An 8,159-nucleotide genomic window follows, 5' to 3' on the forward strand; every position below is an offset into this window, starting at 1 on the left:
AGCCTTGGCTTTGGACAAAACAAAACTAAAAGTTGGGCAGCTTTCCTCAATGAAAGAAGTTACTAATGGTCTTTGCACCAAACCTAGGACTTTATCACGAACTCAAAGCTTGGGAAAAAAAAGCAAGAGAATACTGTAACAAACTTCGTACAGAGTTCGGTCTATTAATTGTTTCATGTTAGATATTCTATGTGTTTACCTCAATTGAAAAAAAAAAAGAATGTTTTTGCTAGTATCAGATCTGCTGTGGAATTGGTATTGTATGTCCATGAATTCTTCCTTTCTCAGCACGTGTTCCTCACTAGAAGAAAATGCTGTTACCTTTAAGCTTTGTCAAAATTTACATTAAAATACTTGTATGAGGACTGTGACGTTATGTTTTAAAAAGAAAAAAAAGGTGTTAAGTCACAAAATGCGGTAATAAATATTTCATTTTTGATTTTTTGTTAGGCTTTTGTGTTTTTAATCATGCTTAAGAGAGACCGAAGTTATTGGAAGAGATGTCTCAAACACATTTCTTATCAGCACGGAGAAGAAGGGTTGGAAAAAACAGAAAACAAGCTTATCATCAGAATTCACAGAATAGTTGAATGAAAGAACATCTGAGGTTATCTATTTCTGCTGATTGTTTATGTTTATGACAGACTAAACGAAATTTACAATATTCTCTCACCAGCTTGTGTTTCAGAGAGATCTCTAATATCTGTACTACCGCTAGTAACATAGAGGTGAGTCTGAGTTGTGAAGGCCTAATTAGCAAGCAGACCAGTAGGCCCATGAGTGTTAAGTGTATGTGTACATGTCCCCTTATCCACTGCAGACCATATCTCCAGCTGTTTAGCTCAGAGGTGAATAGTTACAATGCAAGAGTAGGTTCAAAAGTTTTAGGAGGAGAAATGCAGCTTTGAGTTTTATGAGAGTTTTACCTGTGTGAGGATTGTGTAATTAGCTTTTGAGATGGTTTTATTGCTTTTCTTGTCTTTAGTTGTTTTCGGAAGGAGAAAAATAGAGAGAGGAAAAGAAAAAGAGCATCAGCTAATAAGGAAAAATATTAATTTGATATTTTGTATATAAATGGCTTGTGAAGATTCATCGTGAGAGTTTGATTTTATTTAAGCAAAAGCTGATGGCATTTTGAAGCAACTAAAGGAGTGTTCATGCTAGGAAGACATCTGCGTGATTAGAATTAGCCACTTTTTGCTGCCCTCAGTGGCACTGCTCTGTCAGAGGGAGCAGGATGAGGCCCGGAGAGCCGAGAAAGCTGTGGCTTTATCTCTGGGAGGAGAGGAGGGGGACAGGGCTCCTAATTGCTTTAACTTTCTAGGAAACAAACGTTACCAACTTCACCATCAATGTGTAATCCTTCTCCTCCTTGCTCCTCCTCGTCATTCCAACTGGCCAGGGTGTTACTAAAAACTTTGACAACTTTTACCTTTGGAATGTGTAAAGATGCTCAGCCTCGTAGTTAATGTTTAATTTCTGAGCTGAGTAAATGGACCCACGATGCTGGCGACAGAAAGAAGGATGCCAGTAGAATGGGTGCAAGGACTTACTTAGCTACAGACTCCTGCTTTGTTGGCATCTTTTTCAGGTACCCGTATGAAATTTGGGTGATAATTACCTGCTTGTCTTTGATGCTCTGTCCTGGTTAAAATTATGGCGACCCCTCAGTCGTGTAAAAGAGGAGCACACCCCAGTTTCCCATTTCCAAATTCTCAGATTCTTGCGATGCAGAAAATACGAAGGCGAGATTGTTTGTGTTGGTGCTTGCAAATGGAGGCTTTTCTATTTTATTTTTTTTTTTTGATCAATATTTTATTTCCTTGCAGATTTTTTCTTTACAATTTGAGGAGAAATGTCAGAAAACGTCCTTGTCCTGGTAGAAGGGCAGGGGAGAATTTATCCACAGTAGAGTATTGGGGTTTTTTATAATGAACTGAATATTTGCGTTGCTGTGTTGTCTTTTATTTTCTTTCCTTTTTCCCCCCTCTTTGGGCTGTGCTCTCCACGAGATGTGTTGCTAAACCCAAGGTACAATAACGTGAAGAGATTTCTCCATCTGAGATTTACTGTTTAGCATGGAAGGTTCCGATTTTGGTATTTTTAAGAACTGCTCAGCTGTCAAAAGCAAACAAAACGGGAATAATGTTTTGACAGCAGTATAGTGTTAAAGAAAATACTCTAGTCTGAATAAAAATTGCTTATGCTGTGGGAAACGAGGGGTAACAGAAGAAACACCTTTTGTTTACACACACACATGTTTATAATCCCAAATTTCCATTTCTCCGAGCGGGTCTGGGCCGGGAGCTGTAGCCACCACAAACGAGGGATTTTTCTTCCAGATTTTCCTGCCTTTCAGGCGAAGAGAGGAGGGGAGCGCACCTCCGCCAGCGCGCCCGCCCGAGCCCTGCACGCCGCGGCCAGCGGGCACCGCGGGGCCGAAGAGGAGATGCCTGGGAGCCGGGCGCTTCCCCTCGTTCATAGCCGCAGAAGGAGCCAGGCAGAGAAAAGTGCCCCAGACCAGGTTTGCGGGGACCGGGGGTCGGGGCCGGGCATGGGAAGGGGCTGCGGCGGAGGCAGCACGCGGAACCGCTCGTCCAGCCAGTGCCCCCGGCTGGTTTCGCCCATCTCGCCAGCGGCTCCCGGGGCTTCCCGAGGGGAGCGAGGGTCTCCCAGCGGCGCCTCGGCGGGGTGCGATTCGGAGCCAGCACCCCGGCTGTCCCCCGCAGGGTGCACTGGGCCGAGAACCCGTTCAGCCCAAGAAATGCCCAAGCCTTTTCCCCAGGAGCGGCGCGGCGGGACCGGGGATCTCCGACCCGCAGGGCCCTGGGTTCGGTCCAGCAGACGCGGGACCGGGTTTGGAACCTGCTGACAGAGCTTCGGCGAGACAAAACCCGCTGGCGGTGCGGGAGGGAGAAGCAGGCATCACCGGGCGGAGCGGGACGGGGCGAGGTCGAGAGGGTGGGACGGGAGAGTGAGGGGTTGGGGGGGGGGGGGGGGAAGGTTTGAAGGCAGATTTTAATATTAATAGTTTTGGTGGCAAGAAAGAAACAGACAGAAGGGAGGTTGCTTCTCTGGGCAGAGTCTCTGCGACAGTGATGATGGATGACCCCGCACAGCCAAACAACTCCTCCCCTTCGTCCCCGCGCGGTGTCAGAGCTACTTTCCTTGCAGCTTTAGGAATAAAATAAATAAACACCCTCGCCCCTTTCCTCTCATCGATTTATGGATCATTATGAATCAATTACTGCTCTCAATATTTTAGAATCTGCTTACATAAAAGGGCGTCTGCGGCCGGAAAAAAAAAAAAAAAAAAAGCAACTCGTTAATTTTTGCCTTAGTAAGGTCTGCCTTGTACAGTCCTGCAACTGAAAAAAAAAAGATGCTGCTAATAATTCAGGTTTAACCATTTCCTAAGAGCCGCCGTTCCCGGGGAGGGGGTGGATGTTGTAGATGCGCATCTCCAAAAGCGACTTTCCAACAAGGGAGTTCCACAGTGGGTGTAAAGAGCAGTGCACCCAGGTGGTGCGCGTAACCTCAGCGCTCAATTCCCAGAGAAGGAAAAATAGGAGAAGAGAGGGGCAAAAAAAGAAGGAAGCCCCATAGCACGGTTCCCATCCCCCCAAACTGGCTGTGGTGCCATGGGAGGGCGCGGGGCCGGGCGGCGGGGCGCGAAGCCCTGCTCGGTGGCTCCTTGCTCGGGGAATGAGCCTGCAGCAGGGACAGAAAGTGCGTGAAGTTGGATTTCTGTCGCTTTCTCAGTGTTCTCCCATTTGCAGCAGTGTTTGAGGATCTCAAGGTGTTTCTATGGCTACCTTGTGTATGTGGGAGGGTCATATGTGGGGGTGCCCGAGAGAAAAGGCAACTCTTGGGTGATCATTTATCAATGTCACCCACATAATGATTCTCTCTGCAGCCTTCTATTGATGAGGATAATTACATTAGCTCAGAGTGACTGATCAATGAAAAGCCACCAAACAAAAACTTCTTTACTCTCCTATAATACCAAAAACCGATACAGAAATAAGATAGAAAGAGAGGGTGGGATTTCCCTTTAGTGATGATTTTTGCAACGAACAAGGGAAAGCAAGGAAATTCTATCCGATTAGCTTTGGGGTTTTTTTAAGGAAAAAAATAAAATTTAAAAAAAAAAAAAAGTAAGGAAAGAAAAAATACAAAAATAAAAAAAAAAAAAAGAAGAAAAAAGAAAGAGGCTACAATTTTGTGAAATTGTCCCCTCCAACCTCTTGCCATTACCCTTTGCCTGGTAAAAGCAAATCGTTATTTACAATACGAATAACCGCTTCTCCCCTGGATCCCAAATCCTTCACTTTTATACTTGTGTTTTGTTATCAGCGGTGGGGTGTGAAAGAGGATGGAAGAGTACTATAGTTTGGAGCTGCGAAGAGGAAAAGGGCAGGCAAATAACTTTTCTTTCGCAGTTGCAACTGTCTCTGTCAGGTTTTCTTTGTTTTTATCACTTCATAAAGTGGCTCTATGAAAGATGGAATGTGGCCTCCCTGAGATGCTGCTCTACCGGTGAAAGTTTGCAATTAAATTACGGGTTAGTTTCTTTCCAGAGTCAAAAATCAATGTTTTCTCAATTAAAGGGAATTTTAATGCTTTTACTTGGGAGTTGTTAAGGACGCCGTAAATTTTATTGCAATGCCTCTGAGCTCTGAAGCCCTGCCAGCGGACAGGTTGATATTCATGTTGTTTTTGGGGAAGCAGACTGTTGCTGGTTTTGTTCTCGCTCTAAAGGGCCTTCTTCAAAAAACTCAATCATTTTGAACAACTGAAAGACAAACTGATGCAAAGGGAGAGGGTGGGCGGTGGAGTCAAGGCCATTCCTTCTGCCCTCCTCTCTCCGTTCCGTACTGGCGAGCAGCACCCTTCGCACTGGCTGATCAGCCTGCCTCTGTGTGTTTCCACGGGGCTCAAGGACGAGTTTTCAGCTGGTTTATGGACGAAAGGAAAAAGGTTTCCATTTAGGAGCACGTGTTTCGAAGGAGTTCCTCTCCCTCTAGGGAAGAGCCGGAGCGGGGCCGGGGGCAACAGACTACACCGTTGGGGGCCGCGCACCCCAAGGGCTGCTCCACAGGGGGCTTCTCTTCGGCGGGCGTAGCGTTTAGTAAAGGTCTGTTTCCGGTCCTGGTGAAGACCTTACAGTTCTGTAAGCATCTTCTTACGGAGTTAACACTGGCACTGGAAGCTGGAATAGGACTGTCAAAGGTTTCCTCACTCGACTGCACTCCCCACCCCCCCCCACCCCCCCCCCCCAGCCCCCACCCCCGGATATTTTGTCTTTACAGGCTACTGCCAAGTAAAATCGCCGTCAGGAGGCAGATCCTGAACCCATTTACACGAGGTTAATTCCCCGAGCCGCAGGAGAGCTCTTCCCCGGGCCATGAGATCAGAAATAGGCCCCTGTCGCCCAGTTTTGTACAAAGCGTGTTTAAAATTCCTTAAATTAGCTCCATGAAGGACCGGTGCAAACTCCTTTAATTAAAGTGACATTCAGGTTCATCGAGATTAGGATAGAGAAAACTCAGAGTAGGATGTGGTTATTATTTATACTATAGTCCACTGTGAACAGTTGGAAGGGGAGGATTAGAGACCGCTTTTGAAAGGGCGACAGAGAGAGCGAGAGAAATGTAACACGGTGATTTGAACCAAGGTACTTCATGTGTCCTGTCCCATGTCCCGTCCTTCCCCCGCAGCCGTCGCGGCCGCGCTCCTCCTCCCGCACCGCTCCGACGGGGACCGGCCCCGGTAACCTCGTCCCTCTGATTTACACTCCAGGTTCATATAGTCCTGCTGGAGTCTGGTGCCGACACTAAACACAGCCAGCCCTTGGAGGGGAGGGTGGAGACAGACAGAACAAGTAAAAGAAGAGGAAGGGGGGCTTTGCACTCTCAGGCTTGTGTCTCTGTTTAGAAATGCAGGGCAAGGGAGAAAACCAAGCCATAATCTAGTTCTCACCGAGCAGGTTTACTTTTGGACCTGACTGAAGTGAGGGGGCAGAACAGTCCTTGTGTCTGGCTGGGGCGGAGGTGAGGAGCCTTATTTATTTTATTTTATTTTATTTTTCCTGCGTCTGTTTCCCCAGTTCGGAAACATTTTCATATCTATGAGCCTTGAATGGACACATACTCGCCATTAATGTGGGACATGGGCGAGAGGCAAGAAAACTGAATGGAAACTGCGCAGCAGCTTTGGGAGAAGCTAACGATGTGCTTCAGCTCTTGCCATCGCGGGGAAGGAGAGAGGGGGAACCCCCTTCTGATTAATAACTAGCAGGGTAATGTTGAGGGCTTTTTCTGCCCGATTGCCTTTTTGAATTAGAGCCGATTTCTTCACACTTCAATAGGGCCTGTCTCTTTTAAAATGACTGACAGATTTGTTTCTCCTTTTTTCTCTCCCTGAGACTTAATGATGTAAATTTTCTAATTAGTTAAATCACGTTGCTTAAAGGCCTTAATATTTACCGGGCAAAGAACGATAGCAGCGTTCGGAGCTCTCGAAATAACCAGCGAAATAACATTAGGCTTTCGAGGGCGGGAGAGGGGGAAGAGAGGCGGGAGGGGCTGGTTGGGAGAATATCATGTAAAATGAGGGAGAGCTGAAGTTCAGCCCGGAGCTTCTTCCCTCCTCCCCCACGCCCCCAAACCCGCTTTTATTTTTCAATCAGCTAAGATTTAATTAGGAGCCCCCAGGCCGGATGATCTGATATTTTCTCATTAGTTTCCCATCAGTAATCTTGAGTGTTAGATTGGCTTAAAGGTTGTCAACATTTGACCAATTTTATTTAAGGCAAAGAGATCGCGCCTTGTAGCTCCGGGACCCGAGATCTGGAAATAAATCCTGCCCCGATCAGCGGAACTAACACGCGAAAAAAAGCTGTTGACAATTCATCCTTGTATTTAATAAGTTGCGTAACGTGCGGGGCACGCACACGCACGGGGTGAGGCGAGGCGTGGGGACACCCGTTGCAGGCCAAGGCCCGGTAACACGCACACCCGGACGGAGAGGTGTTGGTGATGGTGCGTGTGTACACGCGTGTGCGTGTATGTGTGTGCGTACGCGTGTCCGTGGGCGGTGCGGACTCCCAGGCGCAACGTTGGAGCGCCCCCTGCTGGCTGACCCGGCGCCGCCGCGAAGCAGCGCTGCCCTTCCCTGCGCGCTTCCCCTGCGCGCCCTGGGGTGCGAGGTAAAGGGTTAAATGCGCGGGGCGCGCAGGCAGAGGACAGCGCACGTTAGCAGGAAGCGCAGCCCTGCCTCGTGCCCCTTTTGCCCCGGGAGGTGGTAACACGAACTGTGCACTGGGCGGTCTTCTTCCTGCCGCCAGGAGCGCGGAGCTGCAGAGTGGGGTTTGTGGGTGGCGATGAGGAGGAGAAACGCTCTGTTGTAGCCCCTGCCGCTGACTTCACGTCTCGCTTGGCAGCGCGAAGAGGGGCAAGGGCAGCCCAGCTGGCCCCACGCCGGTCCTGCCGCCCCCCACACTTAGCTCCCGGCGCCCCGCACGGCCGCAGAGCAAAAGAACAGGGAGGCTGGGGGGGGGGGGGGGGGGGGGGGCGAAAAGGGCAATAAAACACTGCCAAGTGAGCGTCACATGACCCCGGTAATTTATAGGTAAGCCCACGGTTTGGTGCTTGTTGAAAACACGATAGAAGGGTAAAACCAACCGGTCTGCTGCGATTTCATCGCGGGCTTCCTCTCTCTGAGAGAGCGCGGCGTTCTGCGGCGTTCTGCGCCGTCCTGCCCGCACCCCGCGCCGACCCCGCTTCCTGCCGGGCCACGCTTGCCGCCGATCCCGAGGAAGGGCTGGGGAAGCGGCCTGGCGGAGCGCGGAGAGCCCGCAGGGCGTGGACCGCTCCGGCCGGGCAGCGCCGATGGTGGGCAGAGCAGGCAGAACTCCGCCAGAGCTGCCCTGAATCGGCCTCGTTTAAAGAGGAGCCCGAGTCTCCTGTACACCGGGGCACCATGGTTACGTGTTTGTAATTTCGAGGAATATTTTGCCCATTTAATAAAAAATACAAAAAATCCCACAAACCCAACACTCAGACCCACGTTCAGTCCCGCTGGCTCCTGGCTGCGCCCAGCTAAGTCAGACCAAACAATGCTTTGAGGGATATCTGGCTAGCTGGAGGGAGACAGTA

General features: G+C 49.2%; 1 protein-coding gene across 2 annotated transcripts in view; it reads left to right on the forward strand.

Moving 5' to 3' along the window:
• The window catches only part of MEIS2 (Meis homeobox 2), a gene marked incomplete at its 5' end in the record, with an annotated part of 175,606 nt that extends 175,313 nt beyond the window's left edge, over positions 1-293 (forward strand). For both annotated transcript variants that reach the window (XM_080617465.1, XM_080617466.1), the window contains one exon: positions 1-293. This exon is cut by the window's left edge and continues 1,051 nt beyond it.
• Positions 294-8,159: the final 7,866 nt, after the last annotated feature.

Source organism: Psittacula echo (genome assembly GCF_963264785.1).
Source record: "Psittacula echo genome assembly, chromosome: 5".
NCBI classification, from domain to species: Eukaryota; Metazoa; Chordata; class Aves; order Psittaciformes; family Psittacidae; genus Psittacula; species Psittacula echo.